General features: G+C 34.4%; 1 pseudogene; it reads right to left on the reverse strand.

The window, feature by feature from the left end:
• LOC140515323 (CCR4-NOT transcription complex subunit 7 pseudogene) overlaps positions 1-25,690 on the reverse strand; it is a 154,952-nt pseudogene that overhangs the window by 91,088 nt on the left and 38,174 nt on the right.

Consider the following 25,690-nt stretch of genomic DNA (forward strand, 5'->3'; position numbering starts at 1 on the left):
TGGAATTTCAAAATAGAATGGGAATTGGGAATTGTAATTTGAGTATGAAATGGGAGTGTAGAATATGGAACAGGAATACACAAGTGGAATTCAGAATAAAGATTTGGAATTGGAATATGGAATTGGATTATGTATATGGTGTTGAAAACGTGGTTTTGAATTTGGAGTTGAAGTGTTAAATTTCGAACAAGAATTAAGAATGGGAATTTGGAATTGGAATTTTGAGTTCGAATTTGGAATAAGAATTTGTACGTGAAATTTGAATTTGAATTTCGAGTTGACATTGGGAACCTAAGTGTAATTTGGATCATAAATTTTTAATAGGAATTTGAAATTAAAATTTGGAATTTGAATTTGAAATTAGAATTTGGAATTGGAACATTGGAAATGGAATTTGGAATACGGAACTGAAGTTATGCAGTGGAGTTTGGAGTTGGAATTTTGAATTGGAATGTGGAATTTGGTCGCATGATTTTTAAATTGTCTCTCCTGGATCTATTTTCCAGGTCAGTTGTTTTTCCAATGAGATATTTCACATTATCTTCTATTTTTTCATTCTTTTGATTTTGTTTTGTGATTTCTTGGTTTCTCACAAAGTCATTACCCTCCATCTGTTCCATTCTAATTTTGAAAGAACTATTTTCTTCAGTGAGCTTTTGAACCTCCTTTTCCATTTGGCTAATTCTGCTTTTGAAAGCATTCTTCTCCTCATTGGCTTTTTGAACCTCTTTTGCCAAGTGAGTTAGCCTATTTTTCAAGGTGTTATTTTCTTCAGCATTTTTTTGGGTCTCCTTCAGCAGGGTGCTGACCTGCTGTTCATGCTTTGATTGCATGTCTCTCATTTCTCTTCCCAGCTTTTCCTCCACCACTCTAACTTGATTTTCAAAATCCTTTTTGAGCTCTTCCATGGCCTGAGCCCATTGAGTGGGCTGGGATACAGAAGCCTTGAGTTCTGTGTCTTTCCTTCATGATAAGCATTGTTCTTCCTCATCAGAAAGGAAGGGAGGAAATGCCTGTTCACCAAGAAAGTAACCTTCTATAGTCTTATTTCTTTTCCCTTTTCTGGTCATTTTCCCAGCCAGTGACTTGACTTCTGAATATTCTCTTCACACCCACTTTGCCTCCAGATCCTCCCAGCCAGCACTTGGGGTCTGAGATTCAAATGCTGCTTCCCAGCCTCAGGGCTTTGGGCGGGGACAGGGCTGCTAGTCAGTGTGAGATTAAGTTCAGGTGCTCAGGTGGGAGCAGGGCCACCTCTCAGGCTCAGTTCCTTCAGGGGCTTTATGCAGAGACCTTCAACAATGGATCCAGGCTCCTGCCTGCTTGGGGAGCCCTGGTCTGCTCCCACCTCTGCTGTTGCCTCCCGAGGGTCCTGAGTTATGGGGGCACCCCACTCCCCTCTCGACCCACCAAAGAGACCCTCTCACCAACTCCTGTCACCTGTGGGTGGAGGGACCCGCGTGGCCGCTGGAGATTCTGTCCCCGAAGCCTGCTCGTATCTGCTCCTGTTGGTGCCGCGTGGCCATGGCAGGGCTGGGCTGGACTTCGTGTCCGCAGCATGACAGACCTTTTGCGAGAGGTTTGCAGGGCTCTCTGGAACAGAAATCTCCTCCGCTCCACCGTTCTGTGGCCTCTGCTGCTCCAGAATTCGCTGGGAGATCTTTTTTACAGATGTTCTATGGGCTGTGGGTTCGGAGCTATGTGTATGTGCATCTTTCTACTCCGCCATCTTGGCTCCGCAACCCAGAATGAGGAATTTGAAATAGAATTTAGAATTAGTATTCAGAATTTGAATTTGGAATAGGAATTTAGAAGTGCAATTTGGAATGGGGATTTGGAATGGGAATTTGGATTTCAAATTTGAGAATGGAATTGGAATGTAAAATTGAAATTTATTATTGAACTTTGGAATTGTAATATGGAATTGGAATTTGGATATGCCCTTTGAATTGGAATGTGGAATTGATTTTGAGTATGACATGGTAATTTGCAACGTGAGTTTATCATAGGAATTTTAAATAAAGCTTAGAATGAGAATGCAGCAATGGTATATATAACTGTAAATAGAGTATGCAATTAGAATGTGGAATTTGGAATAAGAATTTAGAATGGCACTTTACAGTTAGAATTTGGAATAGGAATATGGAATTTCAAATTGGAGAATGCACGTGGAATGTATAATTGAAATTTGGAACTGAACTTTGGAATTGAAATATGGAATACCAATTTGAATGTGGCCTTTGAATTGGAATGGTGAATTGACATTTGTGTATGGCATCATGATTTGCAACATCAGTTTAGAACAGGAATTTCAAATAAAATTTTGAATGAAAATTTAGCAATGGAATATGTAATTGCAATTGGAGTATGGAGTTTGAATGTGGAATATGGAAGAAGAATTTAGAATGGAACTTTATAAGAATTTTTTGGAATAGGAATTTGGAATTTCAAATTGGACCTGTAATTTTTATTTAGAATGTGTAAGTGGAATATGGAATCAGAATATGGATTTGGAATTTAGAATTGGAATTTGGAATTATATTTTTCAATAGGAATTTTAATGTGGAATTTAATTTGAATTTCCAAATGATATTTTAGTATGGAAGTGAAGTTTGTATAGTGAGTTTAGAGTAGGAATTTGAAACTGGCATTTCGAAACAGAATGTCCAATTGGAATTGGGAATTGGAATTTGAGTATGAAATGGGAATGTGGAACATGGAAGAGGAATACAGAATTGGAATTCAGAATTAAAAGTCGGAATTGGAATATGGAATGGGATTGTGGAATTGGTACTGATAACAAGGTTTTGAAATTGGAGTTGGAATGGTAAATTTGGAATAAGAATTTAGAATTGGAATTTGGAGTTGGAATTTTGAACAGGAATTTAGAATTCGAATTTGTAACAAGAATTTGTAGCATGTGAATTGGAATTTTGAATTGACATTTGAGAACCCAATTGTTATTTGGATCATGAATTTTAATAGGAATTTGAAATTAGAATATGGAATTTGAATTTGAAATTCGAATTTGGAATTCTAATATTTGAGTTAGAATTTGGAATATGGAACTGAAACAATGCTGTGGAATTTGTAGCTGGAATTTGGAATTGCAATGTGGAATTTATAATAGAATTTAGAATAGAACAGGTATACAGAGCTGGAATTCAGAATTAAAAGTTGGAACTGGAATATGAAATTGGAATATGGAATTGGTATTGATGACAAGGTTTTGAATTTGGTATTGGAATGTGAAATTTGGAATAAGAATTTAGAATTGTAATTTGGAGTTGTTATTTGGAATATGAAACATGCATTAAGAAAGGGAATTTAGAATTGTAATTTGGTATTGGAATATGGAATTGGAATTTAGAATTTGATTTGGGAATTGGAATTTGTATGTGGCATTTGAATTGTAATTTCAAATTGACATTTGAGGACCTAATTGTAATTGGATCATGAATTTTTATTAAGAATTTAAAATTACACTTTGAAATTCAAATTTGGAATTCGAAATTGGAATTGCAGTTTTGGAGTTGGAATTTGGAATATGGAACTAGAATTAGGTAGTAGAATTTGGGGTTGGAATTTGGAACTGGAATCTTGAATTTGGAATGGAATTTAGAATCAGAATTCAGAATTTGAATTTGGAATAAGAATTTAGAACTGGAATCTGGAATTGGAATTTATAAGTGGAATTTGGAATTCGAATTGGAGAACGGAAATGGAATGTAAAATTGAAATTTAAGATTGAACATTAGAATTGGAATATGGAATTGGAATTTGGATGTAGCATTTGAACTGGAATGTGGAATTGACATTTGAGTATGACATGGTAATTTGCAACATGAGTTTATAATAAGAATTTTAAAGAAATGTTTAGAATGAAAATGTAGTGATGGAATATGTAATTGTAAAGAGAGAATGTAATTAGAATGTGGAATAAGAATTTAGAATGGAACTTTGCAATTAGAATTTGGAATAGGAATATGGAATTTCAAATTGGAGAATGCAAGTGGAATGTATAATTGAAATTTAGAATTTAGAATAACTAAATGTGGAATTGGAATATGGAGTAGAAATTTGGATGTGGCTTTTGAATTGGAATGTGGAATTGACATTTGAATATGTCATGACTATTTGCAATATGAGTTTAGAGTAGGAATTCAAATAAAATTTTGAATGAAAATGTAGCAAAGGAGTATGTAATTGCAATTTTGAGTATGGAATTGGAATGTGGAATTTGGAATAAGAATGTAGAATGGAACTTTACAAGTAGAATTTGGAATAGTAGTTTGGAATTTCAAATTGGACCTGTAATTTTTAAGTGGAATGTGTAAGTGGAATTCGGAATCAGATTATCGATTTGGAATTTAGAATTGGAGTTTGGAATTATATTATTGAATAGGAAATTGAATGTGGAATTTGAATTTGAATTTTTAATTGATTTTTTAGTATGGAAGTGAAGTTTGTAAAGTGAGTTTAGAGTAGAAATTTGAAACTGGCTTTTCAAAAAAGAATGTCGAATTGGAATTTGGAACTGGAATTTGAGTATGAAATGGGAATATATTATATGTATCAGAAATATAAAATTGGAATTCAGAATTAAAATTTGGAATTTGAATATGGAATTGGATTATGGAATTGGTACTGATAACGAGGTTTTGTATTTGGAGTTGGAATGTTAAATTTGGCATAAGGATTTAGAATTGGAATTTGGAGTTGGAATTTTGAATTGGAATTTAGAATTTGAATTTGCAGTAAGAATTTGTATGTAGCATTTGAATTGGTATTTGGCATTTCAGAACCTGATTGTTATTTGGATCATGAATTTTAATAGGAATTTGAAATTAGAATATTGCATTCGAATTTGAAATTCAAATTTGGAATTCGAATATTGGAGTTGGAATTTGGAATACGGAACTGAAACAATACTGTGGAATCTGAAGCTGGAATTTGAAATTGGAATGTCAAATTTGGAGTAGAATTTTGAATTAGAATTCAGAGTCAGAATTTGGAACATGAATTTGGAATTGGAATTTGGAGTTGGAATTTGTTATTCGAACTGGAGAGTGGGATTGAAATACATTATTGAAATTATAAAAGAACTTTGGAATTGGAATATGAAATAGAATTTGAATGTGGCCTTTGAATTGGAAAGTTCAACTGACATTTGAGCATGGCATGGTAATTTGCAACATGAGTTTAGAATAGGAATTTCAAACAAAATTTTGGAATGAAAACATAGCAATGGAATATGTAATTGTAATTCAAGAGTGGTATTGGAATGTGGAATTTCGAATAAGAATTTAAAATTGCACTTTACAATTAGAATTTGTAATAGCAATATGAAATTTCAAATTGGACCTAAAATTTTTATGTAGAATATGTAACAGGAATTCTGAATAATATTATCGATTTGGAATTTAGAATTGAAATTTGGAATTATGTTTTTGAAAATGAATTTCAATGTGGCATTTGAATTTGAATTTCCAGTTGATAATTTGGTATAGAAGTGCAGTTTATAAAATGACTTTACAGTACGAATTTGAAATGGAAATTTTGAAAGAGAATGTCGGATTGGAAATGGAAATTGGAATTGAAGTATGAAATGGGAATGTGAAACATGGAACAGGAATACAAAACTGGAATTCAAAATTAAAAGTTGGAATTGGAATATGGAATTGGTATTGATAGCAAGGGTTCGAATTTGTAGGTGGAATGTTATATTTGGAATAAGAATTTAAATTGGAATTCGGAATTGTTATTTGGAACATGAAGCAAGCATTAAGAAAAGGAATTTAGAATTGGAATTTGGAATTAGAATTTGGAATTGGAATTTAGAATTCGATTTTGGAATTAGAATTTGTATGTGGCATTTGAATTGGAATTCCAAATTGACGTTTGAGGACATAATTTTAAATTGGATCATGAATTTTTAATAAGAATTTTAAATTACACTTTGAAATTCGAATTTGGAATTCGAAATTGGAATTGCAGTATTGGAGTTGGAATCTGGAATATGGAAATAGAATTATGTAGAAGAATTTGGGGTTGGAATTTGAAATTGAAATCTTGAATTTGGAATGGAACTTAGAATCAGAATTCAGAATTTGAATTTGGAATAAGAATTTAGAACTGGAATTTGGAATTGGAATTTGGAATTCAAATTGGAAAATGGAATTGGAATGTATAATTGAAATTTTGAATTGAACTTTGGAATTGGAATATGGAATAGAAATTTGGGTGTGGCCTTTGAATTGGAATATGGAATTGACATCTGAGTATGGCATGGTAATTTGCAACGTGAGTTTAGAATAGGAATTTCAAGTAAAAGTTTCGAATGAAAATATAGTGATGGAATATGTAATTGCAATTAGAGTATGGAATTTGAGTGTGAAATTTGGAATAAGAGTTTAGAGTGGCACTTTACAATTAAAATTTGGAATAGGAAAATGGAATTTAAAATTGGACTTGTAATTTTTAAGTAGAATGTGTAACTGGAATTCAGAATCAGGTTATGGAATTGGAATTTAGAAATGGAATTTGGAATAAGAATTTAAATGGAATTTGAATGTGGAATTTGAATTTCAATTTCCAATTGACAATTTAGTATGGAAGTGCAGTTTGTAAAGTGAGGTTAGAGTAGGAATTTGAAACTGGCATTTCAAAATAGAATGTCGAATTGGATTTGGGAATTTGAATTTGAGTATGAAATGGGAATGTGGAATATGGAACAGGAATACAGAATAGGAATTCAGAATTAAAAGTTGGAATTGGAATATGGAATTGGTATTGATAATGATGTTTTAAATTTGAACTTGGAATTTTAAATTTGGAATAAGAATTTAGAACTGGAATTTGGAGTTTTAATTTGGACTACAAAACAGACATTAAGAAAACAAACTTAGAACTGGAAATTGGAATTGGAATTGAGACTTGGTATTTAGAATTCTTATTTTGAATAGAAATTTGGAATAGGAATTTGTATGTGGCATGTGAATTTTAATTTATAATTCACATCTGAGAACCTAATTGTACTTTGTATCATGAATTTTTCATAGGAATTTGAAATTACAGTTTGGAATTCGAATTTGAAATTTGAATTTGGAATTGGAACATTGGAGTTGGAATTTGGAATATGGAACTAGAATTCTGAAGAAGAATTTGGAGTTGTAATTTGCAAATGAAATGTGGAATATGGAATGGAATTTAGACTGGGAATTCAGTGTTAGAATATGGAATAGGAATTTAGAACTCGGAATTTGGAATTCGAATTGGAAAATGGGATTGGAATGTATAATTGAAAATTTGAATTGAACTTTGGAACTGGAATATGGAATAGAAATTTGGGTGTGGCCCTTGAATTGGAATATGGAATTGACATCTGAGTATGGTATGGTAATTTGCAACATGAGTTTAGAATAAGAATTTCAGTAAAAGTTTAGAATGAAAATGTAGCCATGAAGTATGTAATTGCAATTAGAGTATGGAATTTGAGTGTGAAATTTGGAATAAGAATTTGGAATGGCACTTTACATTTAGAATTTGGAATGGGAAAATGGAATTTAAAATTGGACCTGTAATTTTTAATACAATGTGTAAGAAGAATTCAGAATCAAGTTATGGTATTGGAGTTTAGAACTGGAACTGGAACAGGAATTTTAGTGGAGTTTTCATGTGGCATTTGAATTAGAATTTCCAATTGGCATTTTATCATGGAATTGAAGTTTCTAAACTTAGATTAGAGTAGGGATTTGAAATTGGAATTTTGAATTAGAATGTTAAATTGGAATTTGAGTATGAAATGAAAATGTGGAATATGGAATAGGAATACGGAATTGTAATTCATACTAAGAAGTTGACATTGCAATATGGAATGGGATTTTGGAAGTGGTACTGATAATGAGGTTTTGAATTTGGAGTTGGAATGTGAAAATTGAAATTGGAGTTTAGATTTGGAATGTGGAGTTGTTCTTTGGAATATGAATTTGTATGTGTCTGAATATGAATTTCTAATTGACATTTGAGAACCTAATTGTAATTTGGATCATGAATTTTTAATAGGAATTTGAAATTAGAATTTAGAATTCCGACATTAGAAATGGAATATGGAATATGGAAGTGGAGTTATGCAGTGGAATTTGAAGCTGGAAGTTGGAACTGAAACATCGAATTTGGAATGGAATTTAGAATTATAAATCAGAGTTAGAATTTGGCATAGGAATATAGAATATGAATTTGCAACTGGAATTTGGAATTGGAGAATGGAAGTGGAACGTATAATTGAATACTTCAAATAAAATTTTGAATGAATACGTAGGAATAGAATATATAATTGCAATTGGAGTATGGAATTGGAATGTGGAATTTCGAATGGAATTTTACAAGTAGAATTTGGAATAGAAATTTGCAGTTTCAAATGGAACCTGCAATTTTTAAGTAGAATGTGTAAGTGGAATTCAGAATCAGATTATCAATTTGAAATTTAGAATTGGAATTTGAAATTATATTTTGGAAAAGAATTTGAATGTGGAATTTGAATTTCCAATTGATATTTTAGTATGGAAGTGTAGTTTGTAAAGTGAGTTTAGAGTAGGAATTTGAAACAAACTTAGAACTGGAAATTGGAATTGGAATTGAGATTTGGTATTTAGAATTCTTATTTTGAATAGAAATTTGAATTTCGAATGGGCATTGGAGAACCTAATTGTAATCTGGATCATGAATTTTTAATAGGAATTTGAAATTAGAATTTGAATTTCTAATTTGAAATTAGAATTTGGAATTGCAACATTGGAAATGGAATACGGAATATGGAAATGGAGTTATGCAGTGGAATTTGAAGCTGGAATTTCGAACTGAAATGTGGAATTTAGAATTATAATTCACAGTTAAAATTTGGCATGCGAATTTTGAACATTAATTTGGAATTGGAATTTGTATATGGCAATCGAATTTGAATTTCGAACTGATATTTGAGAATGTAATTGTAGTTTTGAAAACGAATTTCTGGCAGGAATTCGAAATCAGGATTTGGAATTAGAATTTGAAGTTGGAACATTGGAGTTGGAATTTGGAATATGAAAATAGAATTATGCAGTAGACTTTGGAGTTGGAATTTGGAATTGGATTGTTGAATTTGGAATAGAATTTAGAATTAGAATTCAGAATTAGAATTTGGAATAGGAATTTGGAATTCAAATTTGAAAATGGAATTGGAATATATGATTGAAATTTAGAGTTGAACTTTTGAATTGGAATATGGAATAAGAATTTGGATGCAGCCTTTGAAATGGAATGTGGAATTGACATTTGAGTATGGCATGGTAATTTGTAACATGACTTTACAATAGGTATTTGAAATAAAAATGTTAAATTTGAATGTACCAATGGAATATGTAATTCGAAGTAGAGTATAGAATTAGAATGTGGAATTTGGAATAGGAATTTAGAATGACACTTTGCAATTATAATTTGGAATAGGAATATGGAATTTCAAATTGGACCTGGAATTTTTAAATAGAATGTGTAACTGGAATTCGGAATCAGATTATCAAATTGGAATTTGCAATTGGATTTTGGAATTAGAATATGGGGTAGGAATTTGAATGTGGCTTTTGAATTTGAATTTCCAAATGACTTTTGGATATGGAACTGCAATTTGGAATATGAGGTTAGAGTAGGAATTTGATATTAGAATTTGCAATTGGAATTTGCAATAGGAATTTTGATATGGCAAAGGAATTTGAATTTCGAAATGACATATGATTATGGAATTGAAATTTGGAATACGAGTTTAGAGTAGGTATTTGAAATTAGTAACAGGAATTAGAATATCGAATTGGAATTACAAATTGGAGTCTGAGCATGGAATTATAATGTTGAATTTGGAATAGGTGTATAGAATTGGAATTTAGCATTAGATTTGGAAGAAAAATTTGAAATTGGAATTTTGACTTGGAATTTATATTCCCATTTTGAGTATGGAATTGGAATGTGAAATTATTTGGAAGAAACGTATTTTATAAATCAGCACAGTAATAAATAGCAAAAAAATATTTCCGTAGTAACATAGAACACATTTTTCTTTCGTGTCATGAGCTACATGCCGCAGGAGTGAAAAAGGTTCCAGTACAAGAATAGAAAAATTGGAATAGACAGCAGCATAGTATAATGAAAATACTCCTAGTCTTGGATGAAAATGAAAATCCAATATTTCTGTCACTTACTATTTAAATCACTTTAGGTGAAATGTTTAGTCATTATGGTCCTCAGTTTCCTCACATATCAAGTGAAAGGACTGCATTAGGGTTGACTTATACACCTGTTAACCTCCCTTCTCACTTGAAGCAACAAGGGCATTGATTTTCTTCCCTAGTCAACCAAAGCTATATTCATATAGTTGCATCAATGTGGGGTGTACAGACACCAGCCATAATTGAAAATTCTAGCCATTTATAGTGCTGTTCTGCTTTTACTATTTTGGGCTGAACATAATGGAATCATTCCTCATTCTTTATTTAATTGCCTTCATATTTTATTCTTAATTCCAGCACTCAAGGACAAGTGCAAGCAGATAGCATCTCTTTTTCATATTGATCCAAATCTTCTTTGAAGCAGAAGCTGACAGTGATTTTTAAACACCTATGATGTTTCAGGTATTATACTAAGGACTTTAGAAATATTATCTGGATTGGTCCTCATAATAACCCTGTGAGGTACATGTTTTTATTATTCTCATTTTACAGTTGAGGAAACTGAAGTAGGTAGCTTTGAAGTGACATGCTAGTAACTTGGGGAGGGGATGAGGAATGAGAGTATGTATGCTATTTGCCATGAGAACTTACTCTGCTACTCCATAGCTTCCCCATAGCATGTTTTACTTCTGCATTCCTCAGTGTATAGATCAAGGGGCTGAGTAAAGGAGTTCCAAAGGTATAAAATACAGACACCAATTTATGCACAGGGAAGATAATTGGCGGCCATGTATGTTTGAAAATACAAGTAACAAAGAATATAATGACCGCAGTTTTGTGGGAGATACAGGTGGACAATATTTATGCTTCCCTTCTTCACAGTGATTTCTTAGTGAATAAAAGATAAAAATAAAGGAGCTTATAAGAATTACAAAGTTCATCATGTATATGGCCCCACTATTGGGTATAAAAAATAGGTTTATCACATACGTGTCAGTGCAGGCCAATCTCAGCAAAAGCTGCACATCAGAAAAATAGTGATCAGTCATATTGGGACCACAGAATGGTAAACTGAAGACAAGGAAGAGCTGGGTGATAGAATGCAGAAAAGACTCTACCCAGGTCAATGTTACTAAAATCCCGCACGTCTTCTGGTTCATGATGACTGTATAGTGCAGAGGCTTACAGATGGCCACATAGCAGGCATAGGCCATGAGGATAAGGACCAAGATTTCCATGCATCCAAAGAAATGCCTTCTACAGTGTCAGGTCATGCACTCATCAAAGGAGATAGTCTAATTTTTAGAGAGATTGTCTACAATCAGGTAAGGGGCTGTAGTACTAGAGAAACAGGAGTCTGCAAAGGACAAGTAGGTCAGAAAGAAATACACGGAGGTCCCAAGTGTGGGACTCATCTTGATGGTCAAAATGATGAGCAGGTTTCCAAACACAGTTGCAGTATAAAAAAAACTAGGAAGGCAAATACTATATTCTGTTCCACTAGGTCTTGTGTCAGTCCAAAGAGAACAAATTCAGTCACATTGTTTTTCATTTCTATGTCTTCAGTGAAAATTAGAAGGAAATAGGTGAGAACTAATCATTACTTAAATAGAGGAAAGTAGCATTAGAAAAACAGACCAAGGGACTCTGTGTCGTACTGTATCATTATCTGTTCTCAAGCATTTCAATGTTACTTGTATCCTTTAAATCATGCATGGGATAGTACAAAGAACATACATTTGCCACTATCCATTGTGATCCACTCTACGCATTTCTTGAGCCTGCTTCTGAGAGAACAAATTTCTATGTAAGTAAAATTTAATTAATACTTGCTGAAAACTGACATTTTCCTTGCTTATTTCCTATTGTCCTTCCAGATACAATATGATTTTCCTGTTATTACAAGATTTCATAGTTTTAATTGATAAGAAACTTTCCCTTTCATCAAACCTAATTATATATCTTCATAACTTATAACAGTTGTTCACACTTCTGATCTGTGGAGTAAATTAGAGGGCAGGAGCTTCCCTTTCCACATGACAATTCTTTAAATACTTCAAGATGCTATGATGTACTCCTTAAATCTTTTATTTTAATGAAAAGTATTTCCAGTCATTTAAACCATTAAATGGCATGTAATATGCAGTATACTCACCTTCCTCATTGTCAGTCTATGGAGGTCTTACTGCTTGTAAGTATCTTTTCTAAAATGTAGAGCATTGAACTGGGCAGAATACTCCAGATATGGTGTGAAAAGGTTAAAGCAAAGTGTGAATATCACAATCCTCATTTTGGAAAGTATATCTCCTGTAATTCAGCAAAAATTTCAATATACATAGGTATATATGTATATGTGTATGCATGCATGCATATATGTATATATGCACACACACATAAGTCTGTGAGCAAGTATGATGAGTATATATACACGTGTGTATGGACACACACACATACATATGTATGTATAATATCTATTCACACATAAATGAAATTGGAATATATCACCATTGGCATTCTGTTCATCTATCACTGCAGTGACTATATCGCAAAAGGAAATAAGATTAGTTGCGTGTGAATTATTCTTATTCAAATTCATTGTTTTCTGTTGATTAATCCTTTGGGAATGATCACAAATCATTCAGTAACAATGAATTTTATATATTCTCTCCAAGAATTCAAGTCAAGCTCATCAGTTACATTTCAAGAAGCTGCTAACATCCCTTTTGAGAAAATTGTTTATTTCATCCAAAAAGCAATGGGATAATATTAATGGTTTATGTTCACAAGGAGTTCACTTTTTAACCAAGAACAGGAAGAAAACCTCACATATCTAGGCTGACCAGACAAATTTCTGGTTCAAATTCCTCTTTTTTCAGGTGACGAAACTAAGTAGAAAGAAACATTAAGTGATTTTCCCAAGATTACATAAGTAGTAGCTGAAAGACCAAGATTCAGATTTATGACTTCTGACTTTAAATTCAGGACTCTTACCAATTCACTGTTCTTTCTTCCAAGTATAAACATTAGTAAATACAAGTGATACATCGCCAATGGATTTGAACTGGCAGTGTTCCAAGAAAGAAAACAAAATGATTTTCAGGTATATGAAAAAATGCTCTCAGTAATTATTGAATAGAGAAATGCAAATTAACTAACCTTGAAAGATCATTTGACACTGAAAAGATTAGCTAAAATAATTAAAGAGGAAAGTGACAAATATTGGAAGGGATATGGAAAGGTTGGGACTTTAATTCATTGTTGGTGGAATTGTGAACAGACACACCCATCTTGGCGAGTAATCTGGAATTATGCCCAAAGAATCATTAAACTGACTATATACTTTTACCCAGAAATACCAGTACTAGATCTATTTAGGTTTAGGGTTATAGGGTCACTAAGAGATGAATAAAAATAGTTGGAAAAGTAACAATAACACCAAATCACAAATGTAATACCTTTCCTCCCTTTTCTAAATTAGTTGGTGATACTAATCAACAAGAAAAACAAGTAGAATTATAACATCTCAAATTTAGAAGGAATCTTAATCCATGGTCCCTAACTCTATTAATTCCTTCAACAAAAACCCAACAAGTGTTTTTCCAAGTTTTTTTAAAGCTCTTCTCCAATGCCATGAGGATTGGGGAAGAGGCAGACTTTGTTTTCCATTCCAAGTCTGAATAACTGCAATTGTTAGGAATCCTTTTTTCTAGCTATCTTTTTGTCTAGTTATGTAGTTATTATTCTTTCCTTCCCTCTTCTCTTTCTTACTCTTTTTTCTTTTTCTCCTTCCCTCCCTCCCTCCCTTGCTTCCTTCCTTTCTTTGGTTATGTATAATTTCCAAACTATAAATGTTATAAAATTGAAGAGAACAACTACCGTTAGGTTAAAAATCCAGGGAAGGTCATAGAGAAAGGGGCAAAATTGTGGTGTCCTCCATTAAACTATAGGCTGAGGGTTAATTGAAAGTGACCCACCCAGGACATATTTGAGTTATATAAGAAATCTCTTGTATCATAAACGTTATATAGCTCCTTAAAAGGTTTTCTAAGGAAAACCAACAATTTAGCCTAGAAAGATCTTGAATAATGTCCAAGGAAATAATTCCAAGATTTGGATGGCCACAATATCTGTAAAAATGAGCATCAGACTGATTTTCAAAGAATAGGTGACTGAGGCAATATGCAGACTCCCGTGTAACCAAAGCCTTGCACTGCAGGACTGCCACTACTCTACTGAGATTAGCATGTCCTTACCAGGTTTCAATCTCATTCCTTCTGTTACAGTGCATTGAAGCAATGGTTTCCCCATACCTGCATCATCCTGACTCCAGTACTTTATCATACCTTCCTATCAGGAGATAATTGGCTGTTTCTGTTGCTTTACTTGTGCCCTTGCTTCCTAACACTCTGCCAAATGATGCAGATTATATCTCACTCAGTCCAAACTAGATTTCACTGGCATGGAACCATTTAATATTATGTTTTGGGAGAATTACACACCCTAATCTTGGAAAAGTAACAAAAAACAATAACACAATTGCGTCAATAATAACAATAATTATAAAATATTGAGAAAGAAGAGTGAGGAGGAAAAGAAGACCAAGGAGAAGAATAATTGAACAGATTGATTGAGAATGGGATAATTGGCTGCAATGGAAACCTATTTTTCTTCTCACTGTGTCCTTCTCTGAGTCCTTTTCCTGCTCTCTTCATTTTCATTTTCTCTATGTTGTACTTCAATAATCAGAATATGAAGTTATTTTTAAAAATGTCTTAGTTGTGATATTATCTTAATTGTAGTATTTCTTGATCTTCATTTTAAAATATGTGCCCTAAGATTTTCTCTTTTTCCAAGGGAAATAAATTATTTCAGTGATTCATTTTGTGTTTCCCTAGATGATAAGTCTTGTGCTATTATTCACTTTGCTAGGAGAGAGTAAAACAGACAGACAGAGACAGAGAGGCAGAGATGTGATTCTTTTTAGGGATTTGCATCTATTTTCAGAATCATGATTTTCATTGCATAAAATAAAATGCTGATAACTAGAAAGGAAACCAAATATATTGAATTATAATTGCCAAAACATTGAAAGCAAGTTTCCAAATACCAGGTCAATAAAAATGATTCAGAGAATAGCCTTATCCAAGTTATAAGGTGAAAAGGATGGAGATAATACAATATATGAGTTAATATGCAAAATTCATGCTGTCCACTAAACAGAACAATCTCTTCAGATAATTTGTATGCTAATGTCCAGTGATTCCTTCTCTCTGACTCTGTGTTGATCAGGCGACAATTAATAGGGGTACCTTGATGGTTTATTTGAATGGTCTTGCTGTAAGTATCCAGTTTTCAGCAAATAGGAAATGATCAGACTAACTATGAAAAATATTTTTTCTAGACTTCTCAATAGGAACAGTTTAAGAGGTTCCTACCTTTGAAAGTAAAAGAATCAGGGACTTCTTGCCTTCCCGTTCTTGGAATTTTGAAAGGAAAAAGGAGCAACTTGGCTTGAAGCATCTACTTATTCACTGGTTCCAATCTTCCATCATAAGCTCTTTTCTCCCCTAAAAAATAACAAATATGGCTCTCTAAACAATTTTTATATCAAGGTTATCAGATTTTATTATCCCAGAACTGCATCTGAGCCTGCAAGGAAATAAGAGAACTCAGCCAGAAGTGGGTTGACATCCCAAGTTCATCTGATGTTCAGGACAAGAACAAATATCTCTAGTCAATGAGAGTGAGTCTGCCCCAGCACAAGGCTATGGTTTATTTGAGAAATAGGAGATAGAGTCTTCTATTCATTTTCCATTCCTTTCTTGAGAGTGAAAAGCCATTTCACATGAGTGTTACCCAGGACAAAGGAGAATAAAATGGGACATAGTGGAAAGTTGCCAGTGCCAGGATCTCATCACTATAGTATCCACAGGACTTTGGATAGGATTTCTGTACCTGGGGAACATCGATTTGTCAGCCTATATTGTAACAATTCAAATATAATTGGTTTCCTGTTAATTTTGTGTGCTTTTATTTGCGTGTTATTCTGAGACGTCATTAATAGCTTTCATTAGACTATATTATATACAAAAAACTTTAAGTAACACTGTTCTAGGTCCTGGTTAACGCCCTCAAACATGTGGAGGCAATGACTGGGTCACTGACTCTCCTAACATGAATGTGAAAAATTTCCCATCATCCTCTTCAGTGCCATTTTCCTTGTCATTGCCCTCTGGCTACAACCATAATATTACTTTGTCACCACCCAAGGATCACAGAATGTTAGAGTAGGATGAGATCTTGGAGATCATATAGCCTAGCTTCCTCACTTAACTGAAAGAAAATCCTGGTCCACAAAAATTTGGCGACTCGTATAAAACTGTGATTTATAAAAGATGGAATCCTTCAGGAGTAAATCAGAAGCCACTCCTTGCAAACTACACTGAGGTGTACTGTTTCTTTCTTGATAGAGAAAAAAGTTATTTGCTATAAGGTTTTCCTTTATGACTATATAAATTTTATTGTAACCCTCTTTTACAATTTTCTTGAACTTTCAAATGGAATGACTAGCCATTTTAAATTTTTTTTTATGTACTTGGGATACAATAACCTATTTTACACACAAGGTCTTTGTTCGCATAAACTTAATATCTTCATTCAAGCAAAGAATTGTGTTCTCTTTAAAGTGGGTCACTAAGAAATCATTGCTGATGGATGAATTCTTTTCAGATTGAGGGTATTTACACCATATTAACATTTAAAACCCTCCAAAACCGTCGTCACCAAGTCTTCTTATACCTTTGGACATTACTACAGCTCCAATTCTCTGTGATCCAAAGAAACTAGACTTTTCTCTGTTCATAACAAATTCTGTTCTCCCCACTCATCCCCTGTTCAAATCTTTGCATTGATCGTGTCATTTTTTTTAATGAACTACTTCATAGAATCCTTCTCCTCCTTATAGATGCAACTCATATACCATTATCATATACCATCTGCATTTTCTGAACTCGCAAAAGCTGGTGTTCTCCCATCCAATCTACCATAACTGATTTATTCAATATGTTAAAGATCTATGATTTAATTAGCCTGGTATCTATTCCCTAGTACTAGCTTACAGTTGTTGTTTTTTATTTCATTTAAAGGTAGTTCAGTGAAAGGGGAAAAATCACTGTCCTGCTATAATACACTTTTCATGTTATGCGGGTCATTCAGTGTCAGGCAATTCATCAAGAGATCTTAAGCAAATCTTCTCTATCTTTGTAAGACCTGAAAGGATGTGGTTTATTGGCATAGATTGCGAGTATCTAGGGTTATGTAGAATCATCTACGTAACACAATGAGTTATTAGAAATGATCTTCTGTTTTCTTAAAACACACCTCTGATAAGGGGCTATTAGGATTTTCACTTTTGGTGCAATAAGTATGATTTTCCTTCAATGGGAAAATTGAATTATCATTTAGTTACAAAATTTTTGACAGCTGCTGACATGATCTAAATGCTGGGAGAAAAAATGAAAATAGAAAGTAGAAATAATTCAGTCTCCGGTTTGATATCCTAAGGCACCTTTCTTTCTTTATTACTCAAAGTGCACATATTGAGGAGACACCTTCCCTTGATTTTTGAAGAATATGGGTCTTCAGTGCAATCTTGAGGTGATAAGGATATGAAAGGGAACAATCTAATTACTAATGATGAGAACAATGAGAAACTGTAGAAAGCAGAAATTTTAGAGATGCAGAATAGGTGTGTCTCTTAAATAGAATAAGTACTTAATATAAGTTACTTCATTGATGCTTTTGTATTGTGACAGCTTATTAGAAGGGAAACTAAGAGCCATATGAACTTTTCTTTACAAATAAATCAATCTCTTTATAATATTAGGCCGTTGTAAAAATGAATTATTGTCTCAATGAAAAAATCTCTCTCCCTTGCTACATCTTATAGTGAAAAAATATTGTTACAAAGATGGACAGTAATAAGAAATAAATTCTAGCATTGGCGTGCCAAAAATATATATTTCAATCGCTACTTGCTTCATCAGTTCTTTGTCCAAAGGTGGTTTTTATCATCAGTCTTCTGGAATTTGCTTTGTCATTTCATTAAGAAGAGGTTTCAGTCTAACAAAGTTCTTTGTCATTACAACATGTTCTTTGTAATTTTTTTTTGTTCTGATCACCTCACTCTACATCAGGTAGAATTCTTGGCAAGTTTCTCGATACTATGCTCATTATCCTTTCTTCCATCACAAAATTATTCCATTCCGCAATATTTTTTAGTCATTTACCAACTGTGGACACTCCTTTAGAAATGAATACTTCATCTTCACCAAAGCAGCTATTACCCAGCAATATCACTTCTAGGACTGTATGCCAAAGACATCGTAAAAAATGGGAAAATGTCCCACAAGTACAAAAATATTTTTTAATTCATTTATTTAAGTTTTCAACACTCATTTCCACAAAATTTTGAGTTCCAAATTTTCTCCCCATTTCTCCTCTCCCCCACCCCAAAACGCCCAGCATTCTAGTTACCCCTATCCAATCTGCCCTCCCTTCTAACATCCCTTCCTTCCCTTATCCCCACTTCTCTTTAGTCCCGTAGAGAAAATAAATTTCTATACCTTATTACCTGTATTTCTTATTTCCTAGTTGTTTGCAAGAACAATACTCAACAGTTGTTCCTAAAACTTTGAGTTCTAACTTCTCTTCCTCTCTCCCTCCCCACCCATCCCCATTGGGAAGGCAAGCAATTCAATATAGGTCATATCTGAGTTGTTTTGCAAATGATTTCTATAATAGTCGTGTTGTGTAAGACTAACTATATTTCTCTCCATCTTATCCTGCCCCCCCATTTCTTCTATTCTCTCTTTTGACCTTGCCCGTCCCCAGGAGTGTTGACTTCTAACTGTTCCCTTCTCCCGTTGCCTTACCTTCCATCATCCCCCCCATCCTGCTTATCCCCTTCTCCCCCACTTTCCTGTATTGTAAGATAGGTTTTCATACCAAAATGAGTGTGCATTTTATTCCTTCCCTGAGTCGAATGTGACGAGAGTAAGCTTCATGTTTTCTCTCTCATGTCTCCCCCTTTTCCCTCCACTAAAAAGTCTTTTACTTGCCTCTTTTATGAGAGATAATTTGCCCCATTCCCTTTCTCCTTTTCTCCTCCCAATACATTCCTCTCTCACCCCTTAATTTCATTTTTTAGATATGATCCCATCCTATTAAACTTACCCTGTGCTCTGTGTGTGTATGTGTATGTACACACACGTGTAATCCCACCAACTACCCAGATACTGAAAAAAGTTTCAAGAGTTACAAATATTGTCTTTCCATGTAGGAATGTAAACAGTTTAAGTTTAGTAAATCCCTTATGATTTCTTTTTCCTGTTTACCTTTTCATACTTCTCTTGATTCTTGTGTTTGAAAGTTAAATTTTCTTTTCAGCTCTGGTCTTTTCATCAAGAATGCTTGAAAGTCCTCTATTTCATTGAAAGACTATTTTTCCCCCTGAAGTATTATACTCAGTTTTGCTGGATAGGTGATTCTTGGTTTTAGTCCTAGTTCCTTTGACTTCTGGAATATCATATTCCATGCCCTTCAATCCCTTAATGTAGAAGCTGCTAGATCTTGTATTATCCTGATTGCATTTCCACAATACTCTTCTTGCTTGCAATATTTTCTCCTTGACCTGGGAACTCTGGAATTTAGCTACAATGTTTCTAGGAGTTTCTCTTTTTGGATCCCTTTCAGGAGATGATCAATGGATTCTTTCAATATTTATTTTGCCCTCTGGTTCTAGAATATTAGAGCAGTTTTCCTTGATAATTTCATGAAAGATAATGTCTAGGTTCTTTTTTGATCATGGCTTTCAGGTAGTCCCATAATTTTTAAATTGTCTCTCCTGGATCTATTTTCTAGGTCAGTTGTTTTTCCAATGAGATATTTCATACCATCTCCCATTTTTTTCATTCTTTTGACTTTGTTTTGTGATTTCTTGGTTTCTCATAAAGTCATTATCCTCCATCTGTTCCATTCTAATTTTTGAAGAATTATTTGCTTCAGTGAGTTTTTGAACCTCCTTTTCCATTTGGCTAATTCTGCTTTTTAGAGCATTCTTCTGCTCATTGGCTTTTTGAACCTCTTTTGCCAATTGAGTTAGCCTATTTTAAAGGTATTATTTTCTTCAGCATTTTATTTGGATCTCCTTAGCAAGTTGTTGACCTGCTTTTCATGATTTTCTTGCATCTCTCTCATTTCTCTTCCCAATTTTTCCTCCACCTCTCTTACTTGATTTTCAAAATCCCTTTTTAGCTCTTCTATGGCCTGGGACAATTGAATATTTATTTTGGATGTTTCCGATACGGAGACCTTGACTTTTATGTCTTTCCCTAATGGTAAGCATTGTTTGTCATCATCTGAAGGGATGGGAGAAAATATCTGTTCACCAAGAAAGTAACCTTCTATAGTCTTATTTTCCCCCTTTTTTGGGCATTTTCCCAACCAGTTACTTGACTTTTGGGTCCTTTGTCAATAGTATACCCTAGTATGCTCTGGGGGGTTGTAAGGTATAATTTTCTCCAAGGTGGTACAATCAAGCTCGTTCACTGTTCTGGGAGAAAGTAGAAATTTTTGTGCCCAGAATCTGAGTAATAGAGTTTACTCTTCACAACCACCTCGTCTCCAGTTCTGCCAAGCCAGCACTGGGGGCTGCGACTCAGATAAACTGCAGGGGTAGGGCCACCACTCAGTCTGAGATAAAAATCAGCTGCTCAAATCCCCCGGGAGTATTAGCTGGGGACAGGGCCTCTACACAGGGCTGAGGTAAGAATCAGCTGCTCAGTGTCCCCAGGGGTTTTACTATCCAGCAATGGATGTGGCCTGCTGTAGTGGCTGCTGTGGAAGCTTCTGCTGCCCCCCAGATGTGGCCTCTGTGGCCACTGCCTGAGGCTGGTGCTATGGGAAGGCACTTCTCCCTTCTCGACCAGCTGAAAAAACCCTCTCACTGACCTTTGGCGCCTGAGTTGAGGGATCTTCGAACCGCTGCTACTGGGACTGGGTATTCTGCCCCCAAAGCCTGCTCTCGTCCTCCTCCTAGAGCTGCCCTGCACGGCCAAGGCTGGGCTAGGCTCAGCTCTGCATTCAGTGCTACAGACTTTTCCCGTTGGCCTTTCAGGTCACCCTGGGGTGGAAATCTCCTCCACTCTGTTGTTCTTTGGCTTCTGCTGCTCTAGAATTTGTTGAGAGTCTTTCTTTACAGGTATTTTATGGGCTGTAGGGGAAGAGCTAGTATATGTGCGTCTTTCTTCTCTACCATCTTGGCTCCACCCTCCTACAAAAATATTCACAGCAGTTCTCTTTGTGGTGACAGAGAAGTGAAAATCAAGGGGATGCCAATTAGTCGGGGAATGGCTAAACAAATTATCTTCTATGAATGTGATGGAATACTGTTGTGGTAGAAGAAATAATGAACAGGAGGACTTCAGAGACGCATGGAGGGACTTATATGAATTGATGCTAAGTGAAATGAGCAGAACCAGGAGAACATTGTACACAGTAACAGCCACAGTGTGCGAGGTCTGTTTCTGGTAGACCGAGCCCATCACAGCAATGCAAGGACCTAAAATATACCTAAAGGACTTTTGAGGCAAAAGAACATCCACATCCAGAGAAATAACTGTGGAACTGGAACACATAGTGAAGCAGAATATTTTCTCTTGTGTTCTGTTTTGTTCTGTTTTGTTTGTCTCATGGTTTCTCCCATTCATTTTAATTCTTATATGTAATATGACAAATGTGAAAATGCGGTCAATGATAATGTATGTGTAGAACCCATATAAGATTGTATGCTGTCTTGGGGAGGGGGAGAAAAATCTAAGATTTAGGGAAGTGACTGTAGAAAACTGAAAACAAATAAATTAATTAAAATATAACTATTATAAATATTTTTGTACGATATACAAAAACTTTTTCTTTGAATAAATTGAGGTATGCATCCAGCAGTGATGTTGTATCAAAAAAGGGTAAGCATGTTTTAAGAACTTTTGGGACCTAATTCCAAATTTATTTCCAGAATTGCTAGGTTGACTCACTATTGCATTAAAAAAGTCAATTTATATACCTGTTTTCACCAACTCTAGTCTGTCTTTTTTTCTTGAAACTATATCAATCTGTCAGTTTTGCAGTGGAGCCTAAAAGCTTTGTTGTTGCTGTTTTAAATTTACATGTCTCTTATTATTGGTGGTTTGTGCCTTTTTTAATGTGGCTATTTTTAGATTGAATTTCTTTCTCTGAAACATCCTGTTGAAATCCTTTTGACCACCTATCAACTGGGGCATACCTCTAAATTCAGCCACATTTGAATCATATATATTTTTTCTGATATTTATCAAAAAAAAGTCTGCATTATTTTTGTATTATTATACTTCCTTTCCAGGGGAAAAAAATCAGTCTAAAAATAGCCATGTGGGAAAAAATGGCATGTCACCAAATATAAGAGATATGAAAATTTAATAACAAAATATAATACCTCTTAGTCTCCACTTTTAAATGTATCCTCTAAAATCTTCACAGCTGCTAACCTTGGCTAAAATGTAGAAGAAAATACAACACCTGATACAAATAGTTCATCACGTTTCATTGCTGGCAGCATTTCCCTCTCTTTGTTAGTCAGGGTCCAGATGGTATGGAAAACACCTCAATTTGTTTTAGAGTTTTGTGGGACTTTATTATAATTTTAAGGAAACAAAGCTATGAAAGGGGAGAAATATCTGGCTACCACTGATGAGTACAATTGGAAATTATTTAAGGCAGTGTTTGAAAAATTTAAGAATGGTTTGGGACTGGAATGTAGTAGACGTTTATTAAAAATTAGTTGATCTGTGCCTTTTCTCTGTAGCACTTGAATATGAGGGAAACAATAATCTTTAAAAGATGACTAAATATGAGCATGACAGTATTTAAAAATTAATCATATTCGTTTCACTTAGCAAAAACTCCATCTTATCTCCTTTCCCCCACCACTGAAGAAACCTTGAAACAATATACATCATCAAACAAAACATATTTCTGGAAAAATCTATTTATCATTCTGCACGCTGAGTATGTTTGCACTGATCAGAGATTTTGATTTTAAATCACTTTGTCATTCTAATGTTATTTTTATTACAGTGCTGTTTTCATTGTATAAATTTTCCTTTTGGTTCCAATCAACTCACTCTCTATCAATTTATAATAGCTTTCTCTGATTTCTCTGAAACTGTCCTCTTCATTTCCTATACACAATACAGTTTCATAGCAATTATATGCCATGATGTTTTTTATACATCCACCAAATGCTGGATACATGCGCTTTTAGTTTACAGTCCTTTTCCACAGTAAAAGAGCTGTCATGTATTATATATGCATAAATACATACATACACGCATTTTTGTGTACACAAACACACATATGTATGTCTGTCCTTTTCCATTTTATTCGATCAATAGAGTATAAATCTAAGTCAAAGAGTAGAAATATTTTAATAACTTTGGGGGTACAGTTCCAAATTTATATCCAGATTGACTGAACCAGTACACAACACTGCTTAAAAATAATTAGTATAACTTTTCTTCCCCTGTCCTTCCTTCATGTGTTAATTGCTATCTTTGTCAAATTTTGTCCTTCTGAAGGGAGTGAGGTTAAGCCTCAAAGTTATTTTATTTTGTGTCCTTAAATATTGCCCATTCGGAGCATTTTTTTCTTAACAGTATTGATAGTTTGGATTGTTTCCTCTGAAAATTTCCATTATTTTTTTATTATTTATTAATTTGAGGATAATTCTCATTCACATAAATTTGAGAACATTCCTTATATATTTATACTATTATTAGTACTACTAGAATAGTAAAGGTGTTATTACTACAGTATAGTAGTATACTGCTATATCTCCAGTATCATTATACTGATGATGATGATGATGATGATGATGATGATGATGATGATGATGATGATGATGATGATAACACTTCGAGACTACCTCGTATATTGTGCAAAATGTTTTATAAATATCATCTCATTTGATCCTCACAATAATCCTTGGAGATAAGAACTATTATTATTCCCTTTTTTCTGCTAAGAAAACAGAAGTTAAGGTAGGAAGTAACAGAGACAGAACTTAAACTCAGGTCTTTCTGATGCTAAGCTATATCGCCAAGGCACTACCCACACCACTGGTGGTAAATGGAAAGATCTCTCTCATTCTTTAATAGGCCCATATGATTTGCTTAAATCACTTGGAAGCCTACATCACTGGTGGTGACTATGAATATTCCAGCACGGTACTCAATCACAAAATATTAAAGACTCTATGTAGAAGGGAGAAGAAAAAAATTATTTAGACACTGGAAGGTCAAATGCCTGCACCAAAAAGCCAAATCCCTCATGGTGACCAAAAAGTTAATAAACATGATAACCACAGGGAACAAAGTCATTCCCAAGCCTCGGTCCTCCCTCAGCCAGGGCCTTTTCACCAGCAAACACTCACAAGCCTGCATCTTGTCGCATCTGCCTGTGTCCTCTCTCCTCTCACCCGAGCAGGCTCACTCTCTTCCTCCTGGTTCCAATTCACCCTTCTTGTTCCTCCTATTCAGCAAACTTCTCCCACGACATGTGACTTAGGCTTCAAGATGATTTAAGCTAATCGTATGGGTCTATTAATGAAGAAGAAAGATCTTTCCATTTAAATTACTATTACATTTGGCCCCAAGATTTTGCCTGTTCATTACATCAATCTGTGGGTAGTAACAGAACTTTAACAAGGAAAACAGAAAATAAGCATATAAAACAATACCTTATGTAACTGGTGTCAATACACCTCCACAACAATATAATGGGGATTGAGTGAAATCAGGTTAAGTGAAGATCCTTCAAGCATGATTTCCCCCAAACCCTCACCCTTTCTGCCAAAGTTAAAATAACTATGTAACCCCCTTAGGCAAATAAAATGCTCCAGGGTGGAGGAAAACCAGCAAAGTTCCAGTCATGTCACCTGATGTACCCTTACCCTTATGCCAGCCACATCAGCATTCTTCCCTTAAATTCTATATTTGGTAGCAAAAACTCTCATTGATGAGCAATGATCCTTTCCGTGTTCTTTGTCTCTGGGGAAGATTCCTGTGCTTAGACTGTACACCTGGTTTCCCAGCCAATGGGATGAGAGGCCTGTGGGCTTCTGTGTTAGGGACTATATAATGCTTTACTCTGCTCAGGTGCACTCCCTTACTGACCCCTTCTCATGAGATTGTAATAAATTCCATTTTGCCTTCTACCTTGAAAAACCTCTGAGTTTAATTTGAGTAAGGGTCGCTGTATCCCACACAGTTTGGGGGTTGGTCCCTGGATTGTTCCCATTTGTGAGTGGTTTCCCAGACCATTAACATGGACCAGGTGCCAACTGAGGTTTTCTCGGAGGTCATTGAAATTGGTTTGCGAGATCCGACTCCAATCGGATAACC

This window comes from Notamacropus eugenii, chromosome X, assembly GCF_028372415.1.
Source record: "Notamacropus eugenii isolate mMacEug1 chromosome X, mMacEug1.pri_v2, whole genome shotgun sequence".
Taxonomy (NCBI): Eukaryota; Metazoa; Chordata; class Mammalia; order Diprotodontia; family Macropodidae; genus Notamacropus; species Notamacropus eugenii.